Below are 14,805 nucleotides of genomic sequence, written 5' to 3' on the forward strand. Positions count from 1 at the left end.
GTCCGCACTCTTGGTTGTATTTGCGCAATGAGAATTAACTGTGGAGATACCACCCTGAGTGCGTAGACTCCTCTACGACTGCGGAGCCTCCGACACAAGGCCCTTTGTGAATCAGGCCCTGTGGGTTTATCCTATCGTTGGTCCAATCTGCTACGATTTAAATATAGAGTGGGTCAGATTAAGCCATGCAAGGCCTGAGTGGAAAAACTTTCCCAATCACACCAGGACTGATTTTGGGGGTAAAAAAATACAGGTTTCATGGAGGTCACACTATCAATGCAAAAATATCGACCTAAAACAATATCGCATCTACAATTTTGACTATCACTATATTGTCAAGGTACGTAGATATTGAGATAAGAAGAGTTCAGCTATACTTACCTTCTGTATAGTTACTTGGCTATTGTAGGTAAATATATTTCCTAGGCAATTATAGAATCGACATAGTAGTATTACATGGAGTGCTCAGCACGACAGCAAAAATAACCAAAGTCTATTTTAAAAAACTCGCAGTGTGTTTTTATTACATATAATGTATTCAATACAGTGTGTTTAAAAAGGCTCTCATAGCCATACACAGAAAAAATTACAGTAAAATAAACAATTAAAAAATTCAGGCAACAGTCATTGTTAAGATAATAATTTTCATAGTAGTAATTATCTATATTTTTCGACGCGCGTTTCGGCGTATCGAGAACGCCTTCTTCAGGAAATTACCACATCTGTAAATAAAAATAAACATAATGTAAAACAAAACATTTCCCAATAATACTTATAGGGAACAGTTCATGTATAACATCCAATGAATCATTATAATTTCGAGAACAACGTTCTGCTATCAGAGCAACTCCATCACTATCTTAATTGCACGACGCAAATGCAAATATAAATATAAACCTGTCTCCGTTGAAAAACCAATTACTTTGCCATGCTGAAAATATTGCAGTACGTAAATTGCAGATAATAGAAAATGGTAGGACAAGGATGGAAATGTGTTTATAGTCTAAGACTTAGAATAGATCGATCTTGGTCAAGGTAACCTGATCCAAGTGAGGCGTACATTTTAATATTTATTGATAAGAAGCAAAGTGTAAACAACTGTTAAAGTGACAAAGTTATAGCTATACAGTATTAAAGTTACACTTACTCAAAACAGTGTTGTACAGCAAGGTGTAGATGACTCTGCTGACTCAGCTGGATTAACTGTGATGAGCTCACAGGAAACAAATAAGCAGTTATATGTTTCTAATATACCTAAGGACAAATAGTTTAAAATGTATAAAAACGGGTTTGGGCATCAGTGTGGTATCTCTGCACACATATGTATTCGCAAAGGCTATATAAGACTTACTTGGATATTGTATGATGATAATATTAACATATAATCCCTTCACTTATTTTCATGGGAGAAATCGATAGTTCAAATGGATGATATTTAAAAAGGTGAAAAACACTCTGAAAAGAATAATGACATAAGCTATTACCTAATACTGCATTAGTACAAATACGTAAATAACATGGCATGGATTAATGATTATTAAAATTATAATTTGGGAAGTATTCTTTCTAGAATGTCCATTTTATATCGGATAGACAGCTTTAAACCTAACTATATATTGTAACAAGCATAATTAAAGCAGATATTATAGCAAGCATGATTAAAGTTGTGAATTAGGGCATGTCATAGAATGCTTCACATATTGACAACTTTGAACTATATCGTAAAGTAAGCTCTCAATTTTTGAAATCATATAATGTAAGTGAACCAAACTTGGGCGTTAAAATTCCATATTATAGAAAAATGACAATCTGCAAAATAACTAATTTGCACAGTTCATAAAAATGATCCTTATGGTATATTATTTAGTAACCAGCGTATTTAGCTAAAGATCTGTTTTAAACCGAATAAACTTATTCCTGAAACAAAAAGCAAAGTGTTTACCATAAGGTAAATAAAATATTACCTCAAAATAACTAATGTGGCTGTATTACGGAGCTATGAACGATGTCTTCAATGCATCAAGTGTATCGTCCCTTGTTTGGATGATTCACTGGGCAGCCCAATAAATAGATAGTTTGATTACCCACTTAACCACTCTAAATTCTGTATAGATTACCTTGGCTATACAGGGGTAGTCGATATTGTGCATGCATTATATTTTAAGCGTGATCCCTGTGACTTACACCTGAGGAAGAGGCCTAACGTAAAGGTGGTAAATCTATATGAACTATGTAACCTAAGGCATGGGTGTGCAAATGGAAGATGGCTCTACTGTTGAGGCTCAAAGATTGTCAGATATTTGTAATTAGAGAGAGAGCTCTGCTCTGCTGTATGAGTCAATGACCTATCAGATCTCTGTAACCGGAAGATCTTCAGCAAAGAGCCCTCTCGCGAGGCCCATCGGGCATTGCAGCGCCAGCCCAACGAGTAGCACGCCAGATGATGAAGCATGCCACCTAAGGGTGGGCGAGGGCACTTGCCACCTAACTCACTTTAGGTGACCCGTGCTCCTCCACAAGGTGGTAGGGAGGAGTTGTTATTTTGGAACCGTTTACTCTTTGTTTACTGCTGCACATGTTATCTCCATCTTGCACCAAAAGCAGCACTTGGATGCTGACAATTCCTGCTCTCCATGTCAGGGAGATTCCACTAAAGTGCTGGGGAAAGTCTAGCATCCCTCCAGAAACTTTATATAAGAAGTAGCATTATTGAACGGTACCTGTGGCCTGGCCCGCTTGGCAGCACTCATATCAATAGATGTAATGAGGTTTGGGAACCTTGAGGAAGATAGGGACATACAGTTCAGGTTAGGAATCCTGGATTCAAAGACAGTTGGGCAGTGAGAGATCTGGATCGAGGGTTGTTGCTCACATAAGCAATGTGCCAGGGCGGATCCGGCATTATGCACTGATGTTTCCAAGTGAATAGTCCATCAAAATCCACCTTAGAAATGGTAATTGATGCACTGGTGTAATGAAACTTGAAGGGGACCCCCTGCAAGCTACGTGGAGGGGCCCCCTCCAGAATCAATCAGGAGCAGGGCCGGACTGGCTACCGGGCAGTTTGGAATGCTGCTGAGCTGGGGGCTGATTTCGTTGATGGGGACCTGCGTGTACAAAACGAAATTCATTTTGCTTTCATTATTTCGAAGCACACGCAGGTCTCCATGAACTGAATCAGCCCCCATTGCAATGAAATTAGCCCCCAGCTCGGCAGCATTCTAAACTGCCCGTTAGTCAGTCCGGCCTTGATCAGGAGCTCTCCAGCTAGAGTGCTGTGCTGAGGGGGGCCCCATGGAGCTTGGGCCCCTCCCCCCCGCCACAGTGGCTGCGGGAGTCTGTGTTACACCACTTCATTGGTGCCCCTGATCGGGTGGGGTGGGAGGTGGTGGTGTAAGGGAATGAATAATGACCCTAGCACTCTCCTTCAGATGAGAACGAGGTGCCTTGATAAGAGGCTGCAGAGATAGACAGAGATGGAGAGAGACAGAGCGAGAGACGAGACATCAAAAGATAGAGATAATACATACATGCTAACATTTTAGGACAGGGACATGGATGATTTAAAATAAAAAATCAGGAGAATGAAAATTCCCCATTGACTTCTATTGTAAAAGTATGAAATTTCAGGCGGGAGACAGCTAAAATAAAGCCATTTTGGCTTGAAAAATCGGTAGTCTCCCGCCTGAATCGGGTCTATTGGCATGTATGATAATATCACACGCACACCGAGAGGGAGGAGGCAGAAAGACAGAGAGCGGAAAAGGCAAAGGAAAGGAAAGACAGAAAGACAGAGGGTGAGAGAAGTTGTGGTTCAGGTGCCATTGGAGTCTCCTGTAGATAGAGAGAGATAGTGAGATTAATAGAGCTGTTAGGATCAGAGACAAGTTCTGTTGAATGAAAGATGCAGAGACCATAGCTGTCTTCCGCAGAGAAAGAGGACTGAAGCAAACAACTGCACATGCGCACATAAAGAAAAAGCGGCCATTCGCAGCCCTTGGCACAGAAAAAGACTATGTCTGTAATGCTTTAAAATTTGACCTTTACATAAATGTGTGAATGTGCATTTATGAGCAGGGCCGTCTTAACAACATTATAGGCCCCCGGGCAAAGCAGTGCAATGGGCCCTGCATACACAACCACTCGCAGGATTAAAAATGTAAGTTATTGTTAAAATAAACATATTTATTTGTACCTCCAACAAAGTCAGTGTTTTCACATAAAAAAAAAACATACTGTACAGCAAAGATGACTCAATACAAACGTTTGGACTATATAACATGAGCCTTGAATGTGAAAAAGGAAAACAATTTTGCTATCAATGGTTAAATTCTGGTCTGTGCATAGATTAGCATGGGGCCCTTATCCTTGTGCCCCCCCCCCCCCCCCGGCAACATGTTCATGTGTTAAAATGGCACTGTTTATCAGTAAAGATGCTTTAAATAGCTTGTTTTACGGGCCACATTTATTTTTACTGCCATGGTATAAATATGTTTATGCCATGCCAGTGAAAATAAATGTGATCCAATAAAACACGTTATTTGGAGAACATGTACTAAAAATTACACTGTTACTCATTTATGACTGCAGTGCAAAGTTCAATTTCCTTATTACCAAAGTGGATTGCAACAGACTTGAGAAGATAAGCCTATTATCTAACAGATTTCATTCCAGAATCGTTTGTCCAAAAAATAACTGGGGCCATACACACAAAGCTTACATATTGATATTCTGTCGCATTACACAGATGTAACCCCTTTAGCTCTGGATGTGGTTGCGTACCGTTCTTTATAGCTGTAGCACAGGAACAAAAGATCATACCATAAAGCATATATGAGGATGTCACCGAGGGCTATAGCTTCAGGGGGTTGTTTGGGGCGTTAAACCCCACTAAAAAAAGTATTTTCTGATAAATAGTTGGGTACAGGTACACCATTTTTTGCACACACAGGCACACAAAAATGCACACACTCGCTCACCCTCTCTGTTTTGAAAATCCTCATTTTTTTTGGGCTATTTTGCAAATTGCTGTGTTTTCTCTCACTTAGTACTCCTACCAATCCACATTCTTCTCCCTTTTTACAGTCCCCTAGGCCACTCTCTTGCACCCTGCTTGTTGTATAATGTATTTTAACATTATATGCCAGCCTGATTGTTGGAAAATCTGAAGCTCACACACCCCCAATCCTAGTGACCAAGCTACACATCTTGGTTATGCAGTATTTATTACCATTGGTAAAGGAAAGTAGGGGCCTAGTGACTCACTCGAGGCTGCACCTCTCATGAGGCATGGCGCCCTCCCCACACTCAAAAATGGTAATAGCATATTACACTCTGTGCATCTGTATATCCCTCGATGCTGTTATCCCTCGTGCGTTGCGATTCTCCCAATACATTGATCTTGGAGACCTCAATAATCACTCTCGATCAGGGTGCCAGCAAACATTCGCTTGACTTGCTGGATACTTTGCATTTGGCCCATCTCTCACAGTGGATCAGCCTTCCCACTCACCAGGCGGGCCATATACTTGACCCGATCTGTACAAACTTTCCCATTGTGACAGAGGAACCGTGCCCGGTCCCTTGGTCGGATCACGTTCTTACGTATTTTTCATGGGAAGTCGCTAATGTGGAGCCTTCATCAGGATCCTATTGTAAACCTGCTTTTGCTAAAAATTAATCCCCTTGTGTTCAACCAGGTATTGGATATGTCCAGCCCTGATCTCCGGGGAGACCTTGAGGGTCAACTCGCTGGATTTACCAGCTGGGTTGCTAATGCAGCTAGTTACTTGCCTTGCCCCCGGGTCGGCCGTTGTCCAGGGAGTCTCCTTCCAAACCCTGGTTTACCCCTACTCTCAAAACGCTTAAACACAAATATAAGATACTGGAGTGTGCGTGGCGCCGCAGTGACTACTGTCCTGATGCTAAGTGGTAGCTTAGACTTAAACAAAGATCCTATTATAAGGCCATAACTCAGGCCAAAAGGGAATTGTATTCAGTTCGCATTGACTCCGCCAAAAACAATTCTAAAGAAATGTTTGCATTTGTTCAAAGTTTTGTGTCGCCTACTGCTCAAGTAAGGGCGTGTCCTCCCACAGGCGCCTGGTGTGGAATTCTTTCCAGCTTTTTTTGAGATAAAATTCTTTCCATTCAGGCGGTTTTCACCCCTTGTGAATGTGGTACTGGGGCTGCTCCAAGGTCATTATCTATGGACCCTGCTCATTCTCTGCAAGCCTTTAGGTCTATGGACATGTCGGATTCCCTTAAAATTATTAAGGGCCTGAATTCGAGCTTGCGTTCCGACTCGTGTCTGGCCAGATTGTTGGCTGCAGTTGCAGAGACCATTAATCCCGAAGGGAATGGCATTATCAACCTGTCCCTCCAGGAACCTTGTGTCCCAGTGGCCTGGAAAGAGACCAAGATTATGCCACTCTTAAAAAAGCCGTCCCTCGATCCACTGATCCCAGTTAATTATCGCCCCATCTCTCTCTTGCCTGGCTTGGCCAAAGTGTGCGAGAAGGTGGTGAACAAACAGCTCACTGAGTTTGTGGAGTGCCTGTTGCACCCAGCTCAGTCTGGGTTTAGGGCCTCTCATAGTACCGAGCCTGCCCTTGTGGAGGTCTCAGAGGCAATTTGTGAGTGTTTGGACGCCAGCTGGAGGGCTGAATTAATTTTGCTCGACCTGTTGACTGCGTTCGATACGGTTCCGCACGCTCTCCTTCTCCCGGGTTTGGCTGAGATTGGGGTGTCAGGCACTGCCTGGGGTTGGCTTAGGTCCTTCCTGGAATGGCGGGTCCAGCAGATTTGGCTCCCGCCGTCTTCTTCTGCTCCCCAGCTCGTGACTAGCGGTGTCCCCCAGGGGTCCTCCCTTAGCCCCTTTCTCTTTCATATTTATGTAACTCCCCTCGTGCATTTGGCAGAGGGTCTTGGGGCTAAGGTCATGGCCTACGCTGATGACACTCAGCTTCTTTTTACCTGGGATAGGAGTGGGGACTCGGTCTCCTCTGCCCAACACTGTCTGTCTTCCATTCTTAAATGGCTAGCCGGGGCGCAACTGAAGTGCAACGAGGAGAAGTCAGTGATCCTCCTGTTTGGGAAGTTCCCTCCCAATTTTAAGGAAACTCTCTGGCCGCCCGAGTTCCCCCTACCTACTTCTACAGGCAAGCCCACCAAAAACCTGGGGGTGTGGTTCGAGGATAACTTGTCTTTCTCCACGCATATCAAGAAACTTACGGGGACTTGTTTTGGCCTTCTGAAAACTCTAAGGAAATGTCTTCCTCTTCTGCCCAGGGTGCCAAAAGAAACTGACATCTGTGCACTTATTCTGTCCCGATTGGACTATGCCAATGCTTTACTGGTGGGCATTCCAGGCCATCTGTTAAAAAAAACTCCAAGTGGTCCAAAATGCGGCGGCCAGACTTCTTGAGATTCCTTCTAGGATGAGCGTGAGCTGCCACTTACGCTCTTTACACTGGCTTCCGGTGGCCCTTCGGGTCAAATTTAAAGTCTAAGTTATGGCCCATCGTGCTCTTCACTGTCTTGGCTCAACCTACTTACAAAAACGGCTTTCTTTCTATGCCCCCACGCGGTATCGGCTGTAAGAGGCTTGGAGGCAGCTCTTCTGCCTGGAAGGCGGCTGAGGCATGGAACACCCTTCCTCTCAGCCTGCGAAATACTCAGGACCTGCGGATCTTTAAAAAGAACCTGAAAACACACTTCTTCGCTTAATACTAGCCTCTGACCCCCCTCAGGTATGCGCCGGGACACTCTCCAGTATCCGCGCGCGATATACATTTAATTAACATAACATAACACACATATATATATATATACATATATCACATACATACATATATCTGTTTTCATATACCTATATGTGGATGTGGAAATATATAAGTAGAGAAGCTATACATAAACAGATATATTGAAAGAGAAATATACACATATATAGGTATAGGGCGAGATAGAGACATGCAGACATTATGAACATCTGCAGAGGAGAAGTAGACACAGACACACATGCACGAGCGTGTGCGCGCACAAGCAGCCCTGGTCAGCTTCTGCCAAAGGAGAGAGAGAGGGTAAAAAAAAGAGAGAGAAAGGCTGGGAGCTGAGGGATCATGGGAAGGCCTGATTGGCCTGGACCCAGAGTCCACAGCACTGCAGTCTTTATTCCTCTGTTTATCCCTCTAACGCCTCCCAGGCCTATCGACCTGTCTCATCGCCTCCATCTGCGGGTGTCTCCTCTATCGCTCTCTCTATCGATGTACCTGTCTATCTGTCAGCTCTCTCTATCCTAGAGTATTGATCTGTCTTATATCTCTGCAGCACCCCCACCCCAGCTACAAAAGCAAGCAACATGCACGCTAACAGTTTAACATACAACAACAACACAGCACTCCACTGGACGCCAAAACATAACAACACATAACATGTAAATATAAAACAAAAATTCTGTTTTTAGCCTGGTGAAAATTCCACTGGTAGATTCTCCTCCTAAATTAGAGCTCTATTGCGAAATCACATTTTCTATTTCAACACAAATATAACACAGGTCCATAATATTTTTGCCTTTGTGTTTAATTGGCACATTTTATAACCATTCAGTGCCTTTGCCTTCTTAACTCTCCTGCCAGAGCATCCGGCACAGATGTACATATAAAGGGCAGTGAGGTGAAGACCATCTTACTGTGGTTTCTTCCCTGTTTGGTCCTGCTAGGGCTGTGGTCTTCAAACGTTTTAATGCTGCGCCCACCCCCAGTGAAAAAATAAAAAGCACACCCCCCTCCTCAAAATGTTTCACAAGTATTCTGTTAAACTGGCCATGTTGAAACATGCATAGATTTATTTAAACTTTGTAGTTAAGTTCTGTCAATATAAAAAATGCAATCAAAAACATGTTTGACACACATACTAATCTGGTCAGGCATAATAACATGTAAACGTATCCACAGTGTGAATATTAGAAATGGAGTGTGGGTTTTGAAGAATATTTGGAGTTCCTTCCCTTTTGACACCTTCTCCCAGCCAGGAAATAAATGACAAAAGATGTTAGTGATGGCCTATTACTGAGCGGCTTTCTGCTGAAAACAAAGCATTGTTTTAGTATAATGCTTCTTTTGGCTGAGCCTAGCTCCCCCCTGGGATCATTTGAGGCCCCCTAGGGGGGCTCACCCCTAGTTTGAAGACCACTGTACTAGGGCCTGGCAAAGGCCTAGACCAGAACATTTACTTTTTTGCTGAACCATATATTTCACTAGCTTCTTTCTGTTATCCTCTCCTTTTCCTCTATTCGAAATGTGTCCCTTGCACAGGTTTTCTGAATCTCACCTACAGTGGAGTGTTGTACATTCACCGCATATGGGTATAGCCATGGATGCTTTACTAAGTTGTCTGTGGATTACCCTCGACTGTGCTTTCTTCTGCTCCTGGTTGAACTTTGTAGACTACTGAGATATCGATCGATATTCTTGGGTTGAGTCTTCACCACTCTTGGGTGGGCTCCTTGGGCCAACTACTGAGGTGTCTGTGGATTTCCTTGAGTGGCACCTTTCACACAGCGTGGGCCCCTTCAACCCCTTTTCTGAGGCAGTTTTCTTTGAATTGCACATTCACTCCTCCTTAGCACCCAGAAGCCCCTTTATCGAATTGACTGTGGATTGTACCAACAGCACTCTTTGGATGGACCACATAGACTCATCTGCTGGTGGTGTCTGAGGATTTCCGTTGGGTATGCCACTTTGGATGGACCCCATATACCCACATAGTGTTGCAGTGATATACTCCATAGGGACCCACCAGTATTTTAACAAGGAGGATACAGCTTGTTCATAAAGCTACTACTGTTCAACTAGATAGGTACAATAAATGGCCCATGAAAGGCTCCAATTGTATTTACATTTTCTGTAAGCATTAGAAGAGTAAAGTATGTAGAGACTTGGCCAGATCTTGAGGGATGTGTAATAGATGGCAATTTTAATACAAAATTGTTCCGTAAGCCCACTGCGGGTAATTCAATATTACACGCTCAGAGTAGTCATCCCTCTAAATTAATTAAGAGTATCCCCTATGGGGAACTCTTGCGTATTAAAAGGAATAACACAAGGGAAATGGACTTCAAATGGACTTCAAAATCCATGCTAGAGAATGTATGTACAGATACAGAGCACGTGGATATGATGAATCCACACTTCAGAGTGCACTCAGGAGGGTCAATGGGATTCCCAGAAATCAACTGTTTAAGGACAAAACCAAGGTAGCAGAGGAGAGTAAATTTCGGATGATTATAACTTTCTCAGAAGAGGCGGTTGAGTTAAGACAGATTCTTAAGAAAAACTGGAATCTCCTAAAACTGAATCCAGTTATAGGGAGTGATATCCCGACTCAACCATTACTCACTTTCTGGAAAGCTAGATCACTGAGGGACTCTCTTACTAGCAGTCATCAAAGTGTCCAGACACCCAACCTGCTCGCCAATAAGTTGCAGGGATTTTATCTCTGCGGAAAATGCAAGGCATGTTCAGGGAGTAAAAAGGTTTTATCTTATAAGATCCCAGGAAAGGAAAAACCAATGAAGATCAAGAAATTCCTAACAAGTAGTACACTCTATACTGTGTACTGTCTGATCTGTCCATGTGGACTCCAATACATCGGGAGTGCCATTCATGAAACTAAGAAGAGAGTTCTTGAACATACCAGGGCTATAAAAAACTGTGATATGACATATCCGGTAACCCGGCATTTTCAATTGGAACATAAGAGTGATAGGAATCTTCTAACATTCTTTGCCCTAGATCATGTTCCCGTACATCCTAGAGGAGGTGACAGGCTGATGACATTGAGGAGACTAGAGTCTTGATACATCATCGACCTGCAAACGCGGAATCCTGAAGGATTAAATACAAATGAGGAACTAGCAGTGAATTGTGACAGTTATAACTCTGAGTGTATGATGAATGGATGAATCACAGAGCAAAGAGTCAATGCCTATGCAAGGCTTGATGTTAATGAAAAGTTATTTTGTTAAGAGGCAATGCCCATTATGGGCTTTATTAAGTATGGTATTGCGTGGTATATGATGCAAATGTTCGTCTATGCTAATGCGGGATTTTTCGCAGCGTAGGAGAGCTAGGAACTGAGCTGTAGTATACAAATCCATGGGTTGTATGTATTTACAGATAAGTAGTTCAATAATGTGCATCAATAGCGTAATATTATGCTTAAAGATGGTGCTTGTATGTAAACAAAGTCCTCTTTTCATGTCTGTGCACTTGTTGTAAATGAAATGACGTATATAAAAATGGCCGTTTCGGTCGCTCGAATTTACCATCGACAAAGGCGACTGCCGGAACGCGTCTGGCCACTTTGAGTTTGGAATAAAGTTTTCAACTCGCCCCTGAGAGTGCTTTCCTTTCTTTACTACGAGGAAGTTTGGAGCATGGATATATATATATATATATATATATATATATATATATATATATATATATATATATATATATATATATATATATATATATATATATATATATATATGTATGTGTAACTATATATATATATATATATATATGTGTAAATACATGTGTGAGTATATATGTGTATATGTGTGTGTGTATATATATAAATATATATACACACACACACACATATATATATATATATATATATATATATATATATATATATATATATATATATATAGTGTATATATATATATATATATATTTATATATAAAATACAAGGTCTGCCAAGAAGCAACGCACTCTCAGATGCAGTAAACAAAAGTTCATTAATCCTGTGTGATCAAGAGAGTAGGAGACTCTTGAAACGCGTTACAGTGAGGATTAAAGAACTTTTGTTTACTGCCTCTGAGTGTGTGTTGTATGTATGAATATATGTGTATTTGTCCGTGTATACTGTTACGGCTAGAGCGATCGACCTCGATGCTGGGGAACCAGGTTTGAGTCTCAGCAGGGACGTCAGCATCCTGTGATTCTGGGCAAATCATTTAATCTCCCCATGCCTAACGCAACAGATGCTCATGTAAAGTGCTCTGATACCTTCGGGTCAAGTTTGCGCTATATAAAATGGTTGAGTGCAAATGTGTGCTTGTGTGCTTGTGTGCTTGTGAATGGCTGGTTGTGGGTATGTGAGTGTGCGCCTGCTTGTAAATGGCTGCGTGTGCATGTGTGTGCTAGTGAATGGATGGGTGTGAGTATGAGTGTGTTACTTGTGAATCGATGGGTGTGAGGGTGTGTGTTGGTGGATGAGGGAAAGTACTGCGCACGTGTATGCCCGCCTCACAACTTCTGCAAGTCACCAGCTTCCACTAAAATGTAAAACACCTTTTTCTTTTGTTTTCTGTAATAGTACGCTGACAAAGAACCAGCCTAGATGTATAATTCTTTTTTACCATTTACCATAACTACCATTATGCCCTATCCGCTCTCGTTTGCAAGCCTTGCAACAGACAGGTTCTTTACTGTTGCCAGTAACCCACTCAGAAATATTTACACTCTGCATAAAATCTTTTGTATGCCTGGCATCTTGTTCACATAGACTGCATTTGGATGTGTTTATTGGATTTTATTTACGTAATTTGAAATATGTTTGCATAGCCTCCTATTTTGTACCCTAGAGAGAGAGAATTACAGAGCAAGAGACGTATTTACTTACACACATAGCAGGAAACAGTTTCAGGTAGGCTGGAATGGGCTTACATATTGAAAAATACGTTCACAAACCTGGGATCCTATTACATGGCCTACATTATGTTTACACAGACTGGATTTTGCTTACACTACTTAAAGTATGTTTACATAGCCAGGGATTAGTCACAGTAGTTGAAGAGAATTACATAGGGGGTAACATGTTTACATAATGTTCACAAAGCCTGGGATAGGTTTATGTATTCTGGAATACATTCACTTATTATGAAATGTGATTAGAAGACCTACGAGTGCATACGTAGACTTGATTGATTGTACACTACTTGGAAGATGTTTACATATCCCACGTAATGGAATCCCATCTGCATGATCTGCAAAATTTGAACAAAGCATTGATAATGTTTACCCAGCATGGAAGATCTTTATGTAGCCGGGAGAAAGTTTACATAGCACAGAATAGGTTTACCGAAAACGATTTCTTAACCTACAATGTGTTTACATAGCCTGCAGTGGGTATATGTGGCCTACAAGTGCTTTAAGTGGAGGGGAATTCATTGACATATTTGGAACATGGCTGCACTGCTGGGTACATGTAAACATACACTAGAATATGTTTACTTAGCATGGAATATGATTACAAAGCCTTCATGGAATCTGCATACATAGCTTGTAACAAATGAACATACCTTGCAATTGGTTTACAAATAATTCAGTATATCTACAAAACCCTCAAATTACTTCACGTATTCTACACTAGGTTTACGTGAACTACATGTTTACATAGATTGGATGAGGGTAAAATGTCTTCAAAATTGTTCACATAGGCATTAGTTTGAGCTTCTGATAGTTTTGCTCAGCATGCCCTGTTAACCTCTCGCCTGTCTCTTACCTTTATTTCCTCCGGGCTTAGCTTCCCCCCCATCGCTGTAGCCTCTTCGACACAGCCCGATCCGACGCCGGGTTTTCCCGTTCGAGCGGAGGGCTTGTGTTGAAACGAGTCACCTGATCTTCCTCCATCCGATCCAGGGGAGCGGAGCCTTACCTGAGGCGTCACGGTTGTGGGCTACAAAGCCCACATGTCACACTGGCCGCGCAGCGGACTTGCGCAGACCCTAGGTGTTGATCGAGTGATTGAGTGATTGACCAGCATTAAACACCGCACTTTGACTGGCGTTTCTAGCGCGAGTAGGCGCTACCTGGATATTTTGCCTAGCGGTGTGGTTGTGGTCTTTTAACCTTCGTTGTGTATTTTAAATTGAGCTTATCTCTTTTTGCGTTTGCGTGGAGCTTAAGCCTGGGATTTCTACATCTCCTCAGCTGCTCCTGCCCTTTTATTTTTAAACTCGTAGGCATTAGTTTGAGCTTCTGATCCTTTTGCTCAGCATGCCCTGTTAACCTCTCGCCTGTCTCTTACCTTTATTTCCTCCGGGCTTAGTTTGCCCCCATCGCTGGTGCCTCTTCGACACAGCCCGATCCGACGCCGGGTTTTCCCGTTCGAGCGGAGGGCTTGTGTTGAAACGAGTCACCTGGTCTTCCTCCATCCGATCCAGGGGGGCGGAGCCTTACCTGAGGCGTCACGGTTGTGGACTACAAAGCCCACATGCCACACTGGCCACTCAGCGGGCGGCCGATGGCGCGCCTAAGGCGAGCCCATCTGCGCCCGTCCGCGGCAGACCGGGGCAAGGGGCATGTAATGCTGCACAGATTTTTAACTATTCCTCCTCTGAGCTCGTGTCGTGCCAAGGTGAGTGGTCTATCCCTAAACACACACAGGCCAAGCTTGTTTCACTTGGTCTTTTTACTTGCCCCGACCCTTCCTTCCCGCTACTTGGAGCTGAGGAAGCTACTGTCCTTAAAGACAGTGGGACTTTACCAATGGTCCCTCCCTCGGTCAGCCCTCCCGTGACTTTTTCGTCATGCTTGCTTAACACTCGATCATTAGCTAAACACCACTTAGAGACGTTCAGCTTTCTTGATCAAGTTCAGCCTGATTGTTTTTTTCTGACCGAAACCTGGCTCACTCCCTCATCTTCGCCTGATATCCTAGTGGCCATTCCCGACAATTATTATGTTTTGCACTCAAATCTTGCGCCTGGAAAACATGGGGGTGGCGTGGCTGCTATTATTCACTCAAGA

The 14,805-nt window shown here is 42.7% G+C and overlaps 1 protein-coding gene and 1 long non-coding RNA gene across 2 annotated transcripts in view; one reads left to right on the top strand and one right to left on the bottom strand.

Annotated features, from left to right (window-relative positions):
- GRIN2B (glutamate ionotropic receptor NMDA type subunit 2B) overlaps positions 1–14,805 on the top strand; it is a 493,334-nt gene that overhangs the window by 109,831 nt on the left and 368,698 nt on the right. The gene's annotated exons all lie outside the window — the stretch shown is intronic.
- Positions 513–13,637, bottom strand: LOC144752211 (uncharacterized). Its single transcript, XR_013594052.1, has 4 exons — positions 13,559–13,637; positions 1,352–1,455; positions 1,148–1,254; positions 513–722 (listed from the first exon to the last, which is right to left on the bottom strand). It is a non-coding gene; the product is annotated as an uncharacterized LOC144752211 (long non-coding RNA).

Source organism: Lissotriton helveticus, chromosome 1_1 (assembly GCF_964261635.1).
Source record: "Lissotriton helveticus chromosome 1_1, aLisHel1.1, whole genome shotgun sequence".
Taxonomy (NCBI): domain Eukaryota; kingdom Metazoa; phylum Chordata; class Amphibia; order Caudata; family Salamandridae; genus Lissotriton; species Lissotriton helveticus.